We start from the raw sequence: 21,443 nt of genomic DNA, 5'->3' as shown, positions 1-21,443 counted from the left end.
TATTTAATAAACATAGAGTTGATATATGCACATAGATGTAATTTTTCTTTGTCTCTTTTTGTTTGGTTGGTTTTTGTTTTTAGAGACAGGGTTTTTCTGTGTAGCCCTGGCTGTCCTGGAGCTCACTTTGTAGACCAGTCTGGCCTCGAACTCAGAAATCTGCCTGCCTCTGCCTCCCCAGTGCTGGGATTAAAGGCATGCACCACCACTGCCTGGCTAGATGTAGTTTTTCATTCTCTTCTGACTCAAATACTTCTGCATTTCTTATCAACCATAGATTTTTCAAATTATACTTCATAATGAAAAAGTACTTCCTAAAATCTACTTTTACAAAAGTGTATNAGGCCAAATAGAATGCACAGATCTATTCAGGCAAACATGCAATGTTTCAAAGTGACAGGAGNTAATGGATTTCACATTGGTAGAGCTCAGGAGAGGCTCCCGATTTCAGCTCTTCTTCTTCACGTGGACCCTGTTGATGCCTTCCTATTCTCTACAGCCCTGCCTCAGAGCAACTGCAGTGCTGTTGTTCTTTATGTGTGAGTTCACAACAGCCATCAAAAAAGAAAAGATTGGGAAGTTCATGGCTTGTTTTAATCATTGTGGTTTGGAAGGAGCAGATAATACTTAGTCTCATATTCTCATGGCAAAATCTAGTTACGTGGCCTCATCCAGATGCCATGGAGACTGAAACACAGAGTGCTCTATCCCTTGCCAACTTTCTAATTAAGATGGATTTTATTGGTTAATTAGCTGTCTCTGTAACATTTGCATCATAGACTGAAATGAATTTTAAAATGAAACATGAAGATGCTCACTCGTATGCCACCTTTCAAACAAGGACACAGAGGCTGATCATAAAACCCTCAAGCTATTCTTGTATTCTGGATTGTTTCAGCTGCTTTAAAAAAGAAAATATACGCAACTATTCTTATACACCAGACACNACTGCTCCCCGCCATGACTGAAACTGCCTAGAAGAAGTCACAGAGCCACACAACAAATTGTCCCACATCAGAGGTCAATGCCTGTGTTCTTACTGTGTGATATTAAGAACAAAAGCTGACTCTGAACGATCTGTATAATTCTGAAATGCTCCCTGTGAATGTTAGGGAAGATTTGAGAAGAAAGGAAGGGAGGAAAATGGCCACCTGAAGTTTTCTGCTATAAGTCAAAGATACGGAAAAGAAGTAGAGATTAAATTATTAGGTGATTTGGTTAGGAATTTCTGTCCAGGTTGTGGAAAAAATTATACACAGATAAAAGTGTATCTGTTTTTTGAGGTTTTAAATGCATGCATGTATTTTCTATGATTTTAACACTATTGAGATTTTATCAACCACTACCATGATTATCTAACCTAAATGAGCTTAGTTATTTACAATTTTAATATTAGTAAATTGAAAGATGAATTGAAGGAATAACTATTTAGGTTCTGGAAGAGAATAACAAATTCAGATAGTCATAATTCATTAAATTGTGGTTTAAAATGGGCTTTGTGGAAAAGCCCCAAGCAACTCTAAATGCTACAAACCACTTTACAAGCTTTTTGGACTAGTGGCCATTCCACGTCTGTTTATAATTAACAGTAATTTTCTATAATAATTATCAGCTTTATTTACTAGGTTTTGTGACAATATTAACATTATCATAACATTCTGAATATGTATGGATATGTAGTTCTTGGGAAGACATCCAGTCAAATAATGGATAGACCTGCTATGTCTCGTGCTGTCTAATGAAAATGCCGAATCATTGCTGCAAGCTTATTAGATCAAATACAAGATTTTCTTCAGCCAGAGCCACTTGAGAAAAAGAATTCCTGTCAGTAATTTTAATAGAATGAATTTAATGAAAATAGTAAGTGAAAGATACAATAAAATGTTAAAAGGGGAACCAAAATAGTTAAAAATATAANGATTACCTGATCAAAGCAGGAGCAGCACTTGAGTTGTGGGTAAACAAGGGAAGCACTGAGATCAGGCCTGATGTTTAGAAGAGGCCAGAGATGCTAAAGGTGGACCAGGACACCACAACACTGTTGGAGGAAGCTGAATAGAAAACCNGAGTATTTTGAAAATGATGGCCAGTTGTCTTTACAGTATGACTTCCTAATACTGGAGAGATGCTTGCTGAAACTTTTTCTCAACAGGAAACAATGTCAAACCAAGACATACTTTTGTCTCATTGCCAGCTCATAGATAAATATTCACCTGGGGATCAGAGGTGAGAATTTATGAAGCGTGAAAGCATTTTTTACAATATCACAAATCTCAGTTGTTAAAAAGAAAGAGTTAAAATATGCACTGAATCTAATGAAATTCATTCCTGAACCCAGAATGGAAAAGGAAAAAAAAAAAAAAGCTTTATCTTTGATCTAGATACATTTCCTACTACACTTATTAGTTTTAGAATTTTGATTTTTGCCATTAATAATAATCATATTCATTTTCCTAGATTCTCAGCATTTTTCACAGCTATTCTTTCTTGGTTCTTATTTAAATTAAACTAGCTTTAATTGCAAGGACTTGTTTGTCAAGTTGTGAATTTATTGAAGATGGTTTTATTCTGCCCTGTAGGTATATTTTTTCAACCAAATCTACCACATGCAATATAATTTAAATCCTGAGAGACAACTGTTAAGCTAGATTATTGTGCACAGAAAATAAACTTTCAAAATTAAAGAAAAATANAAACATTAACAATATAAAGACAAATGAAAGGAAATGTGACCAGTAATAGAGTTCTACAGAAAATATCAGAAGAAACATTTCAATCTGCAGTGAAAGATAATACTTTTGAAGAGTTCACAAGGCCCAAAGAAACAATGACCAAAAAAGTTAACCAATATGTATCCAAGAAAACATGACAAAATCAACAAAATGTCAGGAATAACCTTCAATAATGACTCTCAATATGCATGGTTTCAATGCTCCAATAAAAAGGCATTTTGTTGCCACCAAGAAACATTTCCTTCCACTGACAGACACTACTTTAGGGTAAAGGATGGAAACCATTATTCTAAGCACATAGAACAAAAAAAATCAGACATAGGTATAGTTATATATGACAAAATAGTTAAAAGCAATAGGTAGGGAGAATTTAATTCATACTCATATAATGAAAACACAGCAAGAGAATATAACTGTTCTAAGAATTCACAGGGTACTTAGTTCTATAAAATAAACTCCAATGACATTTCCAAAAACTTTAAAATAATTTTATACTTCATATGGAAACATATACACAATACAAAAATAAACAACAACAACAACAACAAAAAACCCAAAAACAAATGAAAATTCTTCAGGTTAGCCAAAATAATCCTGAAAAACAGCACAGCCAGATGGAGGTATTCCTACCTTTGACATTAAGTTATATTATAAAGGTATACTACATAGGTGTACTACATAGGTATAACAATAAATTAGTATAATTCTGGGATAAAAAACAAGCACATTGATCAGCAAAATTTAATTGAGAACCCACACATCAGTACATACTCTATGGCAATCTGATGTTTTACTAAGGACCCAAAGTACACACTGGAAATGAATGACAGNNTCTTGAATAAATGGCACTGCTCACACTGTATCTTCACAGGTACAAAAATAATCAAAATCCATACTTTGAACCCTACACAAAATGCCATTCCAAGTGGGTCAAAGGAATCAACATTAGACTAGATAATCTAAAACTAATAGAAGAGAAAACAGAGAATTTACTTGAACTTCCTGAAAAATAATTTTAAAAAACTCTCTTTACATGGCACTCTGGTACTGCAGGCATTAAGACCAAAAGATAACAAAAGGGACCTTTTGAAATTTAAAAGATCTTTATATCTAATGAATCTATTGTTGAAGTGAAGAAGCAACCTACTGAGTGGGAAAAGTTCTTTATAGCTATTTATCTTTTAGAAGGTTAATATGTAGAATATATAAAGAACAACAATACCCAAAAATCAAGAATAGATCCAATTAAAAAATGGTCTATACATCATCAAGGAAGCTTCCTCCTGGGACACATGAAGACAAATGTGTACTACCAAAACAAATACAAAACAAAAACAAGTACCAGAGCTTTTGTTAAGAAACAAAGACATCACAACAGTCTGTCCTAATGAGTGTCCCCATCAAATCTCTCTGCTCAGACCTTAGGAAATATATCTGAAGAGGAGGTCTGCATAGGTCTACACTAGGATATAGTGTATATCCTCTGCCTATGTGTTATAACTTCCAGTAAGTTTATTACAGGATTCCTGAGTGTGTGACCGAGTGGGTCACTAATTCTTGAGACTTTTCTTGGGTTCTTTTCCTTCTGTCGGTTGGCTTTCTCTAACTTATTTAACTTGTTTTATTTTGTTACATTTTAATATTATCTCTCTGAAGCCTCTTCTTTCCTAATGAGAGACAGAAAGGGAGTGGATCTGGAAAGAAGACAAAGTGAGAACATACTGGGAGGAATTGAGAGAAGAAAAACTATAATTAGGATATATTATACGAGAAAAGTATCTATTTTCAATAAAAGGGTGAAAATAGATTATAGATGTAAGTAGATCTCAGAAGGACTGTGAATGCATTTTTCTCTGCCTGAGTCTGTGCTTCCTGTGACAACCCCTTTTCCTGAGATCATTTGTTTATTTTGTTGTGTTCTGTATTTTTAAATTACCTGTTTGTTTACTAAAACTAGAGNAAAAGTGTGCCTGAGGTTGGAAGAGTGGGAAGGTGGAGAGGGTTTGGGAAAAGATGAAGGGAGGAAAAGGGTAATCAGAGTAAATTGTATGAAAAACATTTATTTCTAGTGAAAAGTATAATCAGAAAGCAAATAAAAGAAATGAATAAATAAAAGAAGTATAAATAGCTAAGAAACATTATTTTAGCTTTTCGTTGATTGTGAATTTCCTATCATGAAACCTAATCCAATTCATCTATCTCCCCATCACTTCATATCTGTCCTATGTATGCCCTTGCAAATACCACCCCCTACCAAAGAAAATTCTCATCTTGGAAGCTGTAATGTGTCACAGTGTATAAGACAGTATACCCTATCTCTTCCATCTGGAGTTCTTCAAAATACTGTTCCTCCNAATCAAAAACCTCTGGATCTCCATGACACACACCAAGGCAGGAAAAACATAATATCTGAAAGGAATAGCCATGAAGATCCAGTATTGATAATGGAACAGAATCTTGAGGCCTCAAACCTAACTAATGATGTATTGCAATGAAGATTTGCAAGCTAAGAAAGACTTTAAAAATATTCAAAATTTTAACAATCAGAGAAAGGTAAATTGAAACTACTTTGTGATTTCACCTTACCTCTGTAAAAGAGGCTAAGATTTTAAAAAGGTGGAGGGAAGATGATGAAGAAAGAAAGAGAAAGAGAGAGAGAGAGAGAGAGAGAGAGAGAGAGAGAGAAGGAGAGAGAGAGACAAAGGAAGGAGGGAGGCAGGGAGAGAGGGAAGGAAGGAAGGAAGGAAGGAAGGAAGGAAGGAAGGAAGGAAGGAAGGAAGGAAGGAAAGAAGGAAGAAAGGAAGGAAGGAAGGAAGGAAGGAAAGAAGGAAAGAAGGAAAGGAGAAAAGAATTATGTCAGAAGTTGACATGGGTGTGGGAAAAGAGAAATATATATATATAATTGATTGGCAGACAAACTGGCACAGTCACTCAGGAAATCCATATAGTGCCTCTTCTAAAAGCTTGACATGTATCTCCCACATTTGCCAACTATGTCACTGTTAGGGATACACACAGTGTATTCTCTATTATACTACAGAGACATGGGAGCAGTAATGATCGAATTGATAGCACCTTTGTCATTTTCAGAGGAGCATTCTTTGGCATTTGGATTTGAACTCAGAATTTCAGAAACCATGTGTTTTGTAACACATAAGTATAAATTTTCATTTATTTATTCAGTATATTGAGGAATATGTTGATATTTATTGTNCAATGTAGGGAGACTACCATCTGGACTACTTTCTTTCCCTGTGCACAGAAATAAATCAAAAAGCATAATTCATTGGGATGCAGTTTGAACAAGTCTCTTTTTATTTTATGGCACCATAGCAACTATCAGAAATGATCCCAAGAGATAAGCAGAGTTACAGAGAATGATTTCAGATTATGATCTAAATGGGCACAAAACTAATTTTGAAAAACTCCATTATTTACTCAATAGTCCATTCTTAGGCATTTCAAATATTCAGAGGGGATATAGGGCTATCGAGCATAGAGTTATTTTGATAGAACCAAGATGCTCATAAACTTGATATATTAGGTTATATAGTTGCATTTCTAATATGCTATGTCTAAAATATTAATAAAGATGCAGAAATACAGTGATAGGGAAGCATTAAAGATGCTCTATATTCAGTCCTGTGTGTCTTTCTGCTTGCTTATTTTTGACAACATGNTAGAGCTTAATCAACTTTATGACCCAGAAAAGGGGTTAGGAAAAGATGAATGTTAAAATCTCAGGATGTGAGGCATGCATATCTCCACTTAAAAAAAATCTAAGAAGAATTTATTGTTTTATTCTAACAGGCATTGTGGCACACTGGAAGAAGGTCAATGGTAATTGAACTGCTGCCTTGTTAATGAAGTTACACTTAGATATGGCTGATGGCTTCTGGGGAATCAGCCTAAAGGAGGAAGGATGTAACGGAATACTCACAATTCATAGGAGGAAAATACTTCGAAAAAATAATTTTAGATTTTATAAACTTGTATTCTTTACAAAATGAATTCATTAAAAGGATTATCAAACTGACATTCTATTACTAGTTTGCTTCCTTTCTGATTTTATTAGTAAAGTATTAATTATCTAAAACAAACGATGCAAAAGCTGACATAATGATAAACAATCTTTCTGGCTGTGGAAGTCAGACTCAGATGTCTTATTTAAAGTGGCTTCTAGCTGACAGTTCCAGATGTGATTGTCTTAAAGTGCCCATGAGGGAATATTAAACATAAAACCCACAATGTCTTGAATATTTGAGAGAGATTTTTATAATATGCAGCTGACAGTTAATATATTTAGAAATCACAATCTATTGACATGTGTACTTTGGAATAGAGAACCTCTGCCGATTTAAAATTGGCAAACAGACAAGACAAGACACATGGAACATGGGTTGCTCAAAAGGCATACGAGAATATGCTCTAAGGTAGTGCTCTATATAACAGAAAAGTTATGCCATTGTACCCATAAAAATCTCAAAAATATAATTGCCTAAGCAACACTTTCATATTCACAGCATCTAACATGACAATATGGATGGGAGANGTCTCATGGTCTTTAATTATAATAAGATATGATATATGTATAATATATATGCATGTATAAATAAATAAGTCTAATTATGAGAGAAAGTAGGAGAAAAACAAGAGAAGGTGAATGATGGGAGAAATAGAGATGGAAATAATATGAAGATTAATTGTACAGCCTTGGCTGTTCTGGAACTCACTTTGTAGACCAGGCTGGCCTTGCACTCAAAAATCTGCCTGCCTCTGCCTCCCAAGTGCTGGGATTAAAGACGTGTGCCACCACAGCCTGGCAAAAGTGCACAACTTCTATAGTCACTATAGTCATCAGTGTGGAGGTTCTTCAAAAATATAGAAAAAAGATACACCACATGAGCAAGCTGTATCATTCTTGGGCATATACCAAAAAGACCAAGTATCCTGCTGTAGAGGTACATGCTCATATATGTTTATTGGGGCTTAATTCATAATAACCAGGTAATGGAATAGTCAAGATGTATATCTAGTGATTAATACATAATAAAACTTGGTACATTAACACAATAGGAGATTATTTGGCTTCTGTATTCTTCTTTTTAAAAGAAACATTTCTTATATACACATGAATAGCTAGTGAATAGGTTATATTTTACTGTAAAACAAAATGTATGATACTATGTAGCTACCTATTTACGAGTTCAAAGGTGCTTTTTCTTTTACAAGATGCTGCCATAATTCTGTATTTCCATTGAAGTAGTCAAATAATTTAGTCCAATCTTTCAATTTATATGAAAGTTAAATAATCATAATTACATATATGCAAATGAAATTTAGAGTGTTCATTATGCAAATAAATTTAGTCTCCAAATTGATAAGTATTTTTAGTAATTTTAAAATGGGAGTATTATGCCTTGGTTTTCTTTGGTATCTTGTGTTGCGTCACTAGAATTAAAAATTATATATGAACATATATATGTAAATTTATATATATGAGCAAATAAATTGATTTTATTTTAGCTGAAGCTCTTCATAGACACCATAGTAATTATCACTGTAATGCCTTGGTGGTAGATCAAGGTTTACATATTCAATTAAAGAATCTTTATTAGAGAATGAAATATTCTTGCTCAACNGATCTGCTAGCATTTTGAAAACTGCATTATACTCTAATCATTTATAGTTATTTTCATTATGTACATACTATACTATCTATATTGTTGCCTGTAGATGAATTTCAGTCTGGCAACATAGCTGCTCTAGGAAGGGTCACATTCAAAGTTCTTCTAGGGCTCTGTGTTCCACCTGGAATACAGAGAAGACAAACCACACACCTTCAATACCTCTTTCTGGAATTACAGACACACCCTTAGTACACACGATAATCCCAAACATGTAGGTAAGGTTAGTGTGTAGAAAGAAACATCTATGTTTAAAGTGATGTCTAATTGAGGGTCAGACAAAGTGAAAAATCAGAGAAAGATTTAAGAATGTGAGTCAGAGTTAGGATATGCTCACACTCAATTCACATGAGAAGAGACAGAAGAGATCACTTAAAGGAGCAGTCAAATTAGAGAGAAGAAAAAAGAGTTTGAGAGGAGAGAGAGAATTCAGTTTTAAAAGGATAGTTTTACAGAGTCAGGTTGCAAGTTAAGACAGAAAGAAGCAGAGAATGAGGACCCAAAAAAATTCGAACAGATTGCCACTTAGTTTGACACCAAGCAGAACAAATCAGTCAGAGGCCAAGAGAAGTCAGTTTTACTCAGGTGGAGAAGAGTTTGGGCCAGAACAGCTNAGTTGAACCNGTCAACCATAGCTCAGAAAGAGATAAAAAGGGTAAGTTTATTCAGCATGAAGTGAGCAAAACTTACTTTTAGAGTTGCCACTTTCCAATTTCTTTGCTCCATGTCCTGTCTCTACTTACTCAACTACAATGCTGTCTACATTGGTTCTCATTTTGACATATCATGCTTACTTGGTAGGTAGTTATTTTCCTGAATTCAGATACTCTTCATGTATATATATAGCCTTCCATGTTATTCTCCAAGTTGCATCACATCTCTCCTCAGTGCTGTGCCTGGTATTCTTCCTGGTGTTTACAAAATGATGAGGACAGTAAGTAAGAAAGAAGCTTCCTATATCTTCCAACGTAAATATCATCATGTAGTCATAGTCTAGTCCTATGTTGGGGCTCATATGTGTTTTGGTGTGAATATGCCATGATTGTACTCATGATTATGAAGAATGAAAATAGAAATCAGGAATATTCTTCCATTGCTTTTCCAACTTAATTTTAGAAGCATATTCTATTACATCAGTGTAATAAATGGAATATTGTTCAACCATAAATGAACTAAGGTCTGCCCTGTGCAAGACAATAGATGGAAATGGATGGAAGTCCACATGCTCAGTGTAGTAATCCGACATTAAAAATACATTTGCAGCAGCACCAATACATGCACTAAATACAAAGAAAATGGATTTATAGAAATGAACAGTAGATATTGGTTACCATTGGCTTGGGATGTTGGCGTGTTTGTGAAGATGGGTGAATAATAAACACTAAATTACATGCAGATAAGAGCAAGAAGTTCAGTGAACCCTTCTTTATAATGTTAACTAGTGATTAATATGTTGTCCTTTATATTTCAGAAAGCTAAGAGAAAAAGTTTTGAACATTTTTTATCAAAATAATAAACAATATAAGAGAAAAACATATTTACACTGATTTAAGCATTTTATAATATATTCAGTTCTCACAATGTATTTGGAGTCCACTAATATACATAGGTTTTATGGTATCTTGTAAGTGAAATATTGTTTAGTTCCATCCCAAATGATAGCATGAAAAATGTTTTTTAGTTCACATAAGACTGCAATAATTCTTAGTCTTTTTCTAAGATTTCAGCTTCAAAGTATGAACATGAAATGATAGCTATGATTCAAATGAAGTTCACATACAGTAGAAAAGTTTATGAATTCCTCAACACTAGCCCTAGTAATATTATAATCTTAATTTTTTATAATTTTCGAGTTTTTGTTTTCATTTTTTCCAGATAGGGTTGCTCTGTAGTTCTTCCTGTCGCTCCTGGAACTATGTACACCAGCTTGCTCTGAACTCACAGATATCTATTGTTTATGCATCCCAAGTGCTGAGATTAAAATTATGCACTAAGTGGTGACTACCTGGTTAAATTTTTTAAATTTCTATACAGGATCGAATGGTGACTTNAAGTTGAAGTCAAATAGCCATTACAATCTAAGGATGACATAAACACCATATGTCACACACATTTATTACTGCAACATTTTGTGGCAAACTGAAAAAAGATAATAGACTAGATTCCTTGACACAAATACTAATTAATTTGCCCCATTTATGAAAACCAAATTAAAGATATAATAGAAATTAAAGCAGTGATTGCCCTAGCACCTGTGGTTATTCATCTTTAAAATAAATGAAGTTTAAAGAGATGAATCACATTCTTCAACCTGCTTAGTACATGATTTAGATAGTTAAAACCTATTAAAAGTTAACAAAGCCTGTACAATAATTAGATTTTAGATTTTTTTGTATGAAAAAGAAAAAGCTAAAATAACTTTAACAAAGTTGACTTCCATCTCTGACAGGGTAAATTGATAGCCAACCTGCTAGAATACTCTCTGGATGAAAACTGATAGAAATTTACTGCATGCCACAGATGTCCACCATTATAATAAGATATTGATAAGTACAAGGTATCTATGTGACACCATAGGAAACTGTATACACACACACACACACACACACACACACACATATGTATATATATATTCTCTCACCACAAGAACACACCTTCACCACAAGAACACACCTTCACCACCAGCACACATCCTTACCATAAGTACACCAAGAAAGGTGCTAACATTTGAAAGATAAATAAGAAAATATCAAAAAAAGCCCAAAAAACAAAAAAGAAAAAAAAAGAAGAGTGAGGAGAGCAGATTTTCTTGTATGATCTTCAGCTATAGATGAGAAGCACGCAAGTTTCACCAGTGTGAAGTCAGGTGTGAGCATATGGTTTCTGGCCTGAATTGTGTTTTATTGTTGCGTGTAGACATAATTTCTTGCAACTTTTTAATATTTATTTATTTATTTATTTATTTATTTATTTATTTTTATTACATATTTTCTTTATATACATTCAAATGCTATCCCGAAAGTTCCCTATACCCTCCCTCTGCCCTGTTCCCCTACTCACCCACTCCTACTTCTTGGCCCTGGCATTTGTCTGTACTGGGGCATATAAAGTTTGCAATACCAAGGGGCCTCTCTACCCAGTGATGGCTGACTAGGCCATCTTCTGTTACATATGCAACTAGAGATATGAGCTCTAGGGGTACTGGTTAGTTCATATTGTTGTTCCACCTATAGGGCTGCAGACCCCTTCAGCTCCTTGGGTGCTTTCTCTAGCTTCTCCATTGAGGGCCCTGTGTTCCATCTTATAGATGACTGTAAGCATCCACTTCTGTATTTGCCAGGCACTGGCATAGCCTCATACGAGACAGCTATAACATGGTACCTTCAGCAAAATCTTGCTGGCNTATGCAATAGTATCTGGGTTTGGTAACTGATTATGGAATAGATCCCTGAGTGGGGTAGTCTCTGGATAGTCCATCCTTTCGTCTTAGCTCCAAACTTTGTCTCTTTAACTCCTTTCATGGGTATTTTGTTCCCTATTCTAAGGAAGAAAGAAGTATCCACCCATTGATCTTTGCTCTTCTTTATTTTCTTGTGTTTTGCAAATTGTATCTTGGGTGTTCTATGTTTCTGGCCTAATATCCACTTATCAGTGGGTGTATATCTAATGACTTGTTTTGTGATTGGGTTACCTCACTAAGGATGATATCCTCCTGAAATAATGTTCAACATCCTTAATTATCAGGGAAATGCAAATCAAAACAACCCTAAGGTTCCACCTCACACCAGTCAGAATCATTAAGATCAAAATTTCAGGTGACAGCAGATGCTGGCACAGATGTGGAGAAAGAGGAACACTCTTCCATTGCTGGTGGGATTGAAAGCTTGTACAACCATCTGTAAGTCAGTCTGGTGGTTCCTCAGAAAATTGGACATAATACTATTGGAAGATCCAGCAATACCTCTCCTGGGCATATACCCAGAAGAAGTTCCAACCAGTAAGAAAGACACATGCTCCACTATGTTCATAGCGGCCTTCTTTATAATAGCCAGAAGCTGGAAAGAACCCAGATGTCCGTCAACAGAAGAATGGATACAGAAAATGTGGTACATTTACACAATGGAGTACTACTCAGCTATTAAAAACAATGAATTTATGAAATACTTGGACAAATGGATGTATCTGGAGGATATCATCTTTATTATTTTAATATTGAAAAAAACTGCCACATTTTACAATGGCTTTTTTGTACCCAGTGACATGATCATGCAATTGATTTAAAAGTCATTTTTTAACGTGCTCTAAAATGTTTGTAAGTATCTTTACCATCTTTGAACACCAGAAATAGATTTGTTCATAAAAAAATAAAAATTTTGTGGAAGCATGAATATAATAATAGTCTAATAAAGTATGTTTTTATATCACGGACAAAGCACACAGTTTCACCGTAAGTATGTGTGCATTAGTCAGAATATGTGGTTTGTGTGGGACTCATCCAATTCATCTCTATAATGAAATGTCTGCTCCCAAAGAAGCAAACCGTGGCACATGCACCTACCCATAGGGACATGTGGAACTCACTTGTAGAGATTCTGAATCCTCTAGTCCTCTAACTGCATTGATGTAGACAACTGGGACCTGCTGCAATGGTGTCCTTTGCAATGTCATGAGTCAGTCTTAGAAAAGAAAATGTGATATAGCCACGCTTATCAGCAGCTGTCCTCCTGGCCAGTGAACATAAATATGAATTATTTGTGGCTTTGGGTTTAAAATTGCCTTTGCAGGGAGAGTGGAAGGTGTAAGACATGCAAAGGAGCTCAATCAGGTTGGAAGGCTTTCACTCAGTTCTGTTTGTGTTGACTTCAGCAGAAGTCACAGCTTAGCCCAGGGATCTGTGTTCTTCCTGATTCAGTCCAGGTCCAAAGACTAAATTTCCACCATCTATTGATAAATCAGATCTCTTTGCTCACATGAGAAAAATGTTAAAATACCTCTGGACTCCAAGTTTTAGTATTTTACAATTTCTTACGTGTATAAACTGTATTTTGATGGCTGATACCTTGGTCAATTAACTCCCTCCTACGTCCATGTCTTTTTTCCCATGTGATCATTTGATTTAATTGTAATTATTTGTATGATCATGAGAGAAGGATGTTTACTTGATCGCTGACAATTTAACAATGTTTATATTATGAAAGAGAGAGGTGACATTTCCAGGGCCCCGTATGTATGGAAAGTTGAGCAGCACAGTTTGTGAAGGTCTTGATGAGTCTAATATGTTCATAACAGCTCTTTTCTGCAGCCTACTTCTTACACCCATCTTTCCTCCTCCTCCTCCTCCTCCTCCTCTTTCTCTTTCTACTCTAAAATGTCCCCAGGGCTCTTGAGATGTTGAGCTCTCACTTAGAGCTAAGCCCTCAAAATCACTTTTTCCTCAACATTTTGCCTACCTATGAGTCTCTTCATTAACTGCTTCCCACCCCTGAAAATACGCTTTCTAGCCTAAGGGTGAGAGTACCATTAGTCTAGAAGTATAAAAATGCATATTTAGAACACAGTGTGCTTTATGTTCATTTAGCAAACAACTTAGTCTTTCCGTCTTCTGAGCATGTCACGGTGGGTACAATTAAAGCCTTTTGAAATATGTCTTGGGCTGCTAAAACATGGGCATATAGACAAGAAAACTGGTAGATTATAGCAAGTTACATCTCATGCTTGTAGAGGTTATCAAATCTCATGTCAATATGCCAGTAAGATGCCACACATCTTCAAGGAGTAGTTTCTGGTTCATAGAACCATGTATTTTTCCTGTCTATACACGGCTGTAGGGCTAGTTAAGCATACCAAGTTCCTGTTTAAGAGTTGCATGGTACACTGGTGGCCAATCACATACTAAAGACCTAGATTTTTACTTACTGTCATCATGTGGGAGGAGGTATGACTGTTATGCTGAATAAAAGGCATAAACATTAATGACACAGAAAACTCTGGTTCCCTGGGTGCCATGTAATTCTCATTTCTAATTGTTTCACACACTCCCACTGGATGATCACACCTTGAAAACCCTCCTGTGTTTCATCTTTGTCATGAAACTTAGATGTCAAGCTGGCTGTTGGCCAAATTCAGCATGGGAAAGCTGCTTGTGTGAATTACATAGTTAACTGGCTAGAGTTTATTGTATGTATTTTAGTGTTTTGATTCACATATGTCTATGTATCCTGTGTATGCTCTATCATCTAGAGTTCTCCAGAAGACCACAGGCTGTGGTCCAGCTAATTTAAAAAAAAAAAAAAAGCTGTCTTTAATAGAAAGTCCAAGAATTCAGTAGTTATTCAGTCCATGAGACTGAAAATTACAGTTGCCTTCTACATAGAGGAACATAATCTCGCTTTTGTTTCATTTTGACTATTTGATATTTGCACATCTAGTTCCAAAAGATCTTGNTTTTTTCCCTAGCTCTTTCCAATTGAAAAAAAAATATTCTGAAAAAGAATACAAAGGACACAGGGCTTGTTAACATGCACAGAAACGTGGAGTGCTCACGGACATCTGATAATACTTTTTAGATGTCTACAACTCCAAATCTCAACTGAAAAAAGTATCTCATTAACAGGAGTCCGATGATCTTTGGTTAACTAGCACATGTAAAGCCCTGTTTACACGATATGGCAGTATACATTAAGTGTGTAACAGTATAGACAAAAATGAACATGCCTAAATTTTAAAGTAGCTATTAGCTTGAAAAGCTAAATCTAAAATGTTGAAAGCATAGTATCAGTNCTTGCTCAATCAAGGTTTATCACAAAACTTCAATGTGAAAAGCAAACAAACCAACCAACAGATCAATAAACAAATCAACAAAATTTAGATGCAAAGGACAGTTTGGAAAGGCTCAATAAAGTGAGGGGAGGGGAGTCCATGCTCTCTGATACCAGATGCCACGATTTTAAAGTAGTCCTCCATGCTAAAAGCATGTGATATGCCAACTGGTGTACAGATGACCCAAAATTTACTTCTGGATTCAATAAAGTTGATTGCTAGAACTGAAGTTAGTATTTCTTCTGCTTTTTTTTCCATACATCCATGACTGAACTTCAGTACTTCAGGCTTGAGCCTTTTCCCTCATGCTAGAATGCACATATGATTGTCCAGTGCAGGGCACCTGACTCATGCTTGACTAAACAAGTGGAGGGACTTGACCCAGGCCCGTGTTTATATCCATGAATATCCTCCTTGTTTCAGAAGAAAGAAAAAACACACAATGGCTGAATTCATTATAAATTTGGGGATATTTGAAATTACAAACATAACAAGGGCTGTTAACATTATATATTCTGATGGGTTTGGCATAAAAATTCAAATGTTTTCTTAATTTATGCTCACCAATAATTTGTTGAGATATATCCACATTAGAGGATAAATTCTTTAGAGTATCATTTCATCGTTTAAATTAATTGTCAGAGTTAATCAGACTACAAAAGAAATTACATAAATAAATAGAATATTGAAATTCATAAAAACCCACAAGTATCCAATTACATTTTTGATGTGTTCATCCAAATGATATTTTGACTCTACATTAATAATCTTTATATAAAACTCATAGAAAAAAAACAATCAAATATATAACTTTTAAGCCATATGCAAGTTATTATGAAACAATATAGTGATTAAAAGATCATCTATGAGTGAGTAAAACTTAGGAAAAGTATAGACCTCCAAAAAGGTGAGGAAAGGGCTGAGGCAATGAAAACAAATATACATATACACACACATATGTGCATGCTCAGTCTTAATGTCCAACGATATAGCAGTCTGGAGAGGGCGTTAGTACTTTGCTTTATTTACAAACTGAGCAATAGCATGATAATTCTGATGGTCAAGGTAACACATGACATGGCAGAGGTTCTTGGGCATAGGGCAGGAGCACACAGGGGAACATCATAAGAAACTGCATGCAGCGCAGCTGAAGCCAAGCATGTGTTGCACTTCAGTAGCTCGGTGTGTTCACCTCTCTTGTAACGCATCATACCTATGACTAGAAGAGCAATATCAATAATGTATCTCAAATAAACATGTTAAATGGAATTTTGTGTGAAGCAATGGCTGAATGTTACACTGCACTGCACACTTGAGACAAGTTTAGAATTCTAATGAACAATACTACAAGTAAAGATTTATAACAAAAACTCTCTATAAACTAGGGCTTGTTCACCTAGTTAAAAGAAACTGCATTTCTCGAGAGCAGAAGACGATTCCTTTAAACATTTTCTTTCTGGAATGCTTGAGATTGTGTTCTGTACCTTCCTGTAGTGTTCTGAGATAACCTTTGATCAAAGTAATTTGTTTTGTGTGAATTACTATTGTGACAAGATAAATGACAAGAATGAACCTCCATTTAAAATTTCAATATTAAAACCTTGGTTATATTTTAACTTAACCTCTAGGTAATATATACATATATGTATATAATAATTATATGTTTAAATATGTATATATATGTGTATATATATACATGTGTGTGTGTGTTTATTATAATCTACTATAAATGATGTTTACATAAAAAGAAAACATACTTTTCATGNTCAATTCAAAGTTTATGTTATGTGCTTAAATGGTAAAGTAGAAGTTTAAATTTTCTTTTTGTGTTATTTATACATTAATTTTGAAAAGTCATTGTTGCGTTCCATCTTTGGTGTTTGAGAAATAACATCATATATTTAGGAAGTACCAAAGAGTCTTTCATGCCATGAGTGTGTTTAATAAATCTCAGCTCATGAATGATTGATCTGAAAGAATTAGAAACCGTCTCTAGTATGAGCAACTGGATGTCTTTATTGTTAATTTCTGGTTCACTGAGCATAAAACTCTAGGGCACAGGCTGTGATTGCTGCACTGCGGAGTTCTTTCTTTCGTGGGCAATTGTAATATTTTCAAAACGAAGCTACAGCTTCATATTCAAACTTCCCTTTGTTCAGTGGTGCTTGAAATGTGTTTGATGTCTGAGCCTCTCAAGTGCTGGCTGAAGTTATGTCTTGGAGATATTAGCAATGTTTCCAATGTTATCAAAATATAATAGTCCAATATAATGCCCATTCAAAAAGATAGATGAATACATTGATGCACAATTGGGTAAATTTTANACCACTCACTTGAGCTAACGTTCAGAATAAGAATTTGTTTTCTTCTCCATTGAGGTTTTATGCAGCCATGTGATTATTTCTGTCCAGTGATGTATGAGCTGAAGAAATGTATTCCTCTTCCAGGTCAGATCATTTATTTTTGATGGTCAATTTCTGCCTCTTTCTCCGGTGCAGTATTTATGAAGCATTTGTCAGAATGAAGGCGCCAGTCAACCTGGACTTATAAGTTACAACAGTGAGAAGAAGCCTCTGTCAACCCACATGAGGCATGTACAATAAATAACAAAAGCCATTTCTTTTGACAGTATTGAATCTACAGCTCCTAACAGTGAAATACAGACTGGTATGCCCGGGACAAAGGTGAACAAAGGGAACACTAGCAACATGACTGGGTGAATATTCTCTGTAATGGGATTTGTTTCCCTGTCACAGAATTTATCTTCACTGGTTAAAATTTGTTACACTACTATTTTGCATTGCATAATTATTACATGTGTTTTTCATTTTTTTATTGAAAATTTTATTCTCTCAGACAATACATACCAAGGATAGTTTCCCCTTCCTTAACTCCTCCTGACTCACGTGCTACTTCCCTTCTCCCCCATCCACCCCACTNNAAATTTATTTACAGAAGACTGCAGGTCTCCTCGAGACAACAACCAGACAGAAAACAAGTTACGATGAGATAAGGCAAAAGGCCTCCTATTAAAGCTGGACAACACAACCTAATAGGAGGGGAAAAGACTTAAGAGCAAGCCAAAGAGTCATATATACATCCTTCTCCCACTAGTAGGAATTCCCCCAAAACAAAAATCTGATGACCATAACACATATGCCAAGGACTTGGAGCAGACCCATGCAGGACTGTGCTTACCACTTCAGTCTCTGGGAGCCCTGCTTAAGTGATTTGGTAAGCCATGGTATCCTGCTGTCCCTCCACCCCTCTGACTCCTACAGTCTTTCCTCCCCCTCTTCTGCAGGTTTCCCCATTTCTGGGGGCAAGAACCAGATGAAGAAGTCCAATTTAGACTCTCAGCATAATGTCTGTCTGTGGGTCTCTGCAAGCTCTCCCTTCTGCTAGCAAAGGAAACATCTCTGATTATAACTGCACAAGACACTGATCTATGAGTATAGAAGAATATCATTAGAAATAATTTCATTGCTTTACTTTTTATGACCAGTCATGTCTGGTTCTACCTTTTAACGCTGGGTTACTCAGTCTCCAGTTTCTGGTTTTCCAGCAGTGTTGCCTAAGGGCTCTATTTTTGTGGAGTGGACCTCAAGTTAAATCAGACATTGGCTGGCCACTTTAAATTGTTCTGGGCCACAATTACCCCAGCACATCTTGCAGGCAGGACAGATTGTAGGTAGAAGGTTTTGTGATTGGGTTGGTGTTGAGGTTTCTCTTTCTATACCCTTCAGCGAGCCTTCTTATGCTAATGATACCAGAACACATGGGTGAAGAAGGTTCCAAGTTCTCCTTGCATCTGCTTGAACTCCATGATAAATAAGCTAANAAAAAGTTGTTCTTGGCAATGAGGCCCTGCTGTCACAAGTCCAGTTTTTTTTTTTTTTTGTGGTAGATAGTTGAATATTTATATGGCTTGGTATCTGGCTAAAGTTAGATATTTGGACTATAGTTAGAAAGGAAATTAGTGCAAGATTCTTTTTTCCAAATTGATTAAAATTAGGAGATCGAGCAGTGTTCGTTTTGTTTTTGTTTTTGTTGTTTAGCAAAACAGACAAAATGCAAACTCAAGTTGTGCAACCAAGTCCTGCTTTCTCTTAACACCTTATCATATTACATGCAGGTGGCTGTCTCAAACACTGGAAGAACAAGAGCACTGGAAATTACTTTAGAGTGATGTGAAGAACATGTGAAGAGCATATTTGGGGAGGGGAGGACAGGTACAAAAATGAGAGAAGGGATAGCAAAAAACAAGCCAAAGCACTTTTTTTTAAAAAATGAAAGTCATAACCCTAGCTCTGAAGTGGTGTGGGTTGCCCATGAGTCCTCAGATGTATATACAGCTCATAATTCTTCCATAATCATGTCTGGGTCTGTTATAAGTAAAAGCACATATTAAACCTCTAAAATACTGCTAAGCGTTTGAGCTTCAGGTTTAATTTTCTCTTTGTGTAATTAACAGATAGTTTGCTTAAGCTTTATTTCTTTCCATCCAGTAAGTTTGTTGTATAAGAAGTTTTATTTTTCATTCTTATGTTTTAGAATCGAATATCCCCCCAAAATACTTTTTTTCCTTTTTTATTAATCATTCCATTCATTTACATTTCAAATGATATCCCACTCCATGAGGCTCCCATCCTACAACCTCTCTCCTCCCTCCCCTTTGCCGTCCACTCATTCTCTCCCATCATACCCCTCCAGCTTCCCCCTAAGCTGTGGCATCAAACCTTCACAGAACCAAGAGCCTTCACACCCATTGATGTCAGACAAGGCCATCCTCTGCTACACATGTNTCTGGAGTCGTGGATTCCTCTCTGTACACTCCTCAGTTGGTGGTCTAGTCCCTGGCAGCACTGTGTGGTCCGTCCAGCTGATGTTCTTCCTATGGGACTGCCATCCCCCACAGATCCTCTAGTCATCCCACTAGCTCCCTTACTAGGGTCCCTAAGCTCAGTCTGTAGTTGGCTACAAGCATCCACATCTGCATTGGTCAGTTGCTGGCTTAACCTCCCAAGGAGCAGTCACACTAGGTTCCTGTCAGCAAGTGCCTCTTGGCAATGGCAATAGTGTATGCAGGCAGGATGAATCTCCAGGTGAGGCAATCCCTGCTTGGCCCTTCCTTCAGGCAATGCTCCATTTTTGTACCTAATCTTTCTTTGGATAGGAACATTTCTGGGTTAAAAACTTTGAGATGGGTGTGTGATCCCATCCCTTGACCAGAGGCCGGGCCTATCTACTGAAAGTGGTCTCTACAGGTTTTGTATCTACTTTTCTGTTAAATCATCCATGTTGGGTCCTGGGAGCCTCAAAACATGCTCTAAATAATACCATTGAAGACATATACAGCCACACACAAACATATCTAGTTATTTGGGCTTGTCATGGCTGTTTAGCTATCAAAATAGTCACTGCAGTTATATTTTGATAAATTCTGCTAGGTGGGCCAGTTACTGAACTCTGTGCTTTGAGATATTAAAATCAAAATACTGTAAATAAAGGTTTTAGATATGATAATAAAAATTAAAGGTCTGAAGTTTCTATATAATTTTATAGATATTCTTAAATAATAATAAATTNCCTGCCTTTATTTTATTATAAAAGGTCTATTTGCAGAGTTTGCAATGAAATTGAAAACTGCCTCCACTTTCTCTCTTCTCTTTGTCTGTTTATCCTGTCTCTCTCTTTCTCACTCCCTCCCTCCCTTGCTCCCCCATCTCTCCCTCTCTCTCCATGTCTATCTGTCTCTCCCCTCTGTCCTCTCCCCTTCCCCTACCCCTCTATCTTTGTGTCTCTCTCCCCACTCTGTCTCTCCCTCTCTCTTCTTTTTATTCATTCCTTGCTCCCTATGTCTCTCCCTCTCTCTCTATNTCTATCTCTCTCCCCACCCTTCTATCTCTCTGTCTCTCTCTGCACTCCCTCTCTGTCTCTCCCTCTATCCTTTTCTATCCCTCCCTCTCTTACTCCCTCTGTCCCTACCTCCCTCTCCCTCTCCATCTCCATCTCTCTGTCTCTCCCCTTTGTTTTCTCACCTATCTCCTCTCCTGTCTGTCCTCTCTCATCTCTCTCCTACAAAGAAATTGAGGGCTGCAATTTTTGCAAACTCTTTTTGTCTCTTTCTTGAGTTGAGAGTGTGGTACCTGAAAATTAATTTTGACAAAGAGTTTTATATCATTCCAATTCTGAAGTTACAATT

The sequence above is a fragment of the Mus caroli genome, chromosome 9 (genome assembly GCF_900094665.2).
Source record: "Mus caroli chromosome 9, CAROLI_EIJ_v1.1, whole genome shotgun sequence".
In the NCBI taxonomy this organism is placed as follows: Eukaryota; Metazoa; Chordata; class Mammalia; order Rodentia; family Muridae; genus Mus; species Mus caroli.
The sequence above is the reverse complement of the archived record's forward strand: the minus strand, read 5'-3'. Positions refer to the sequence as shown.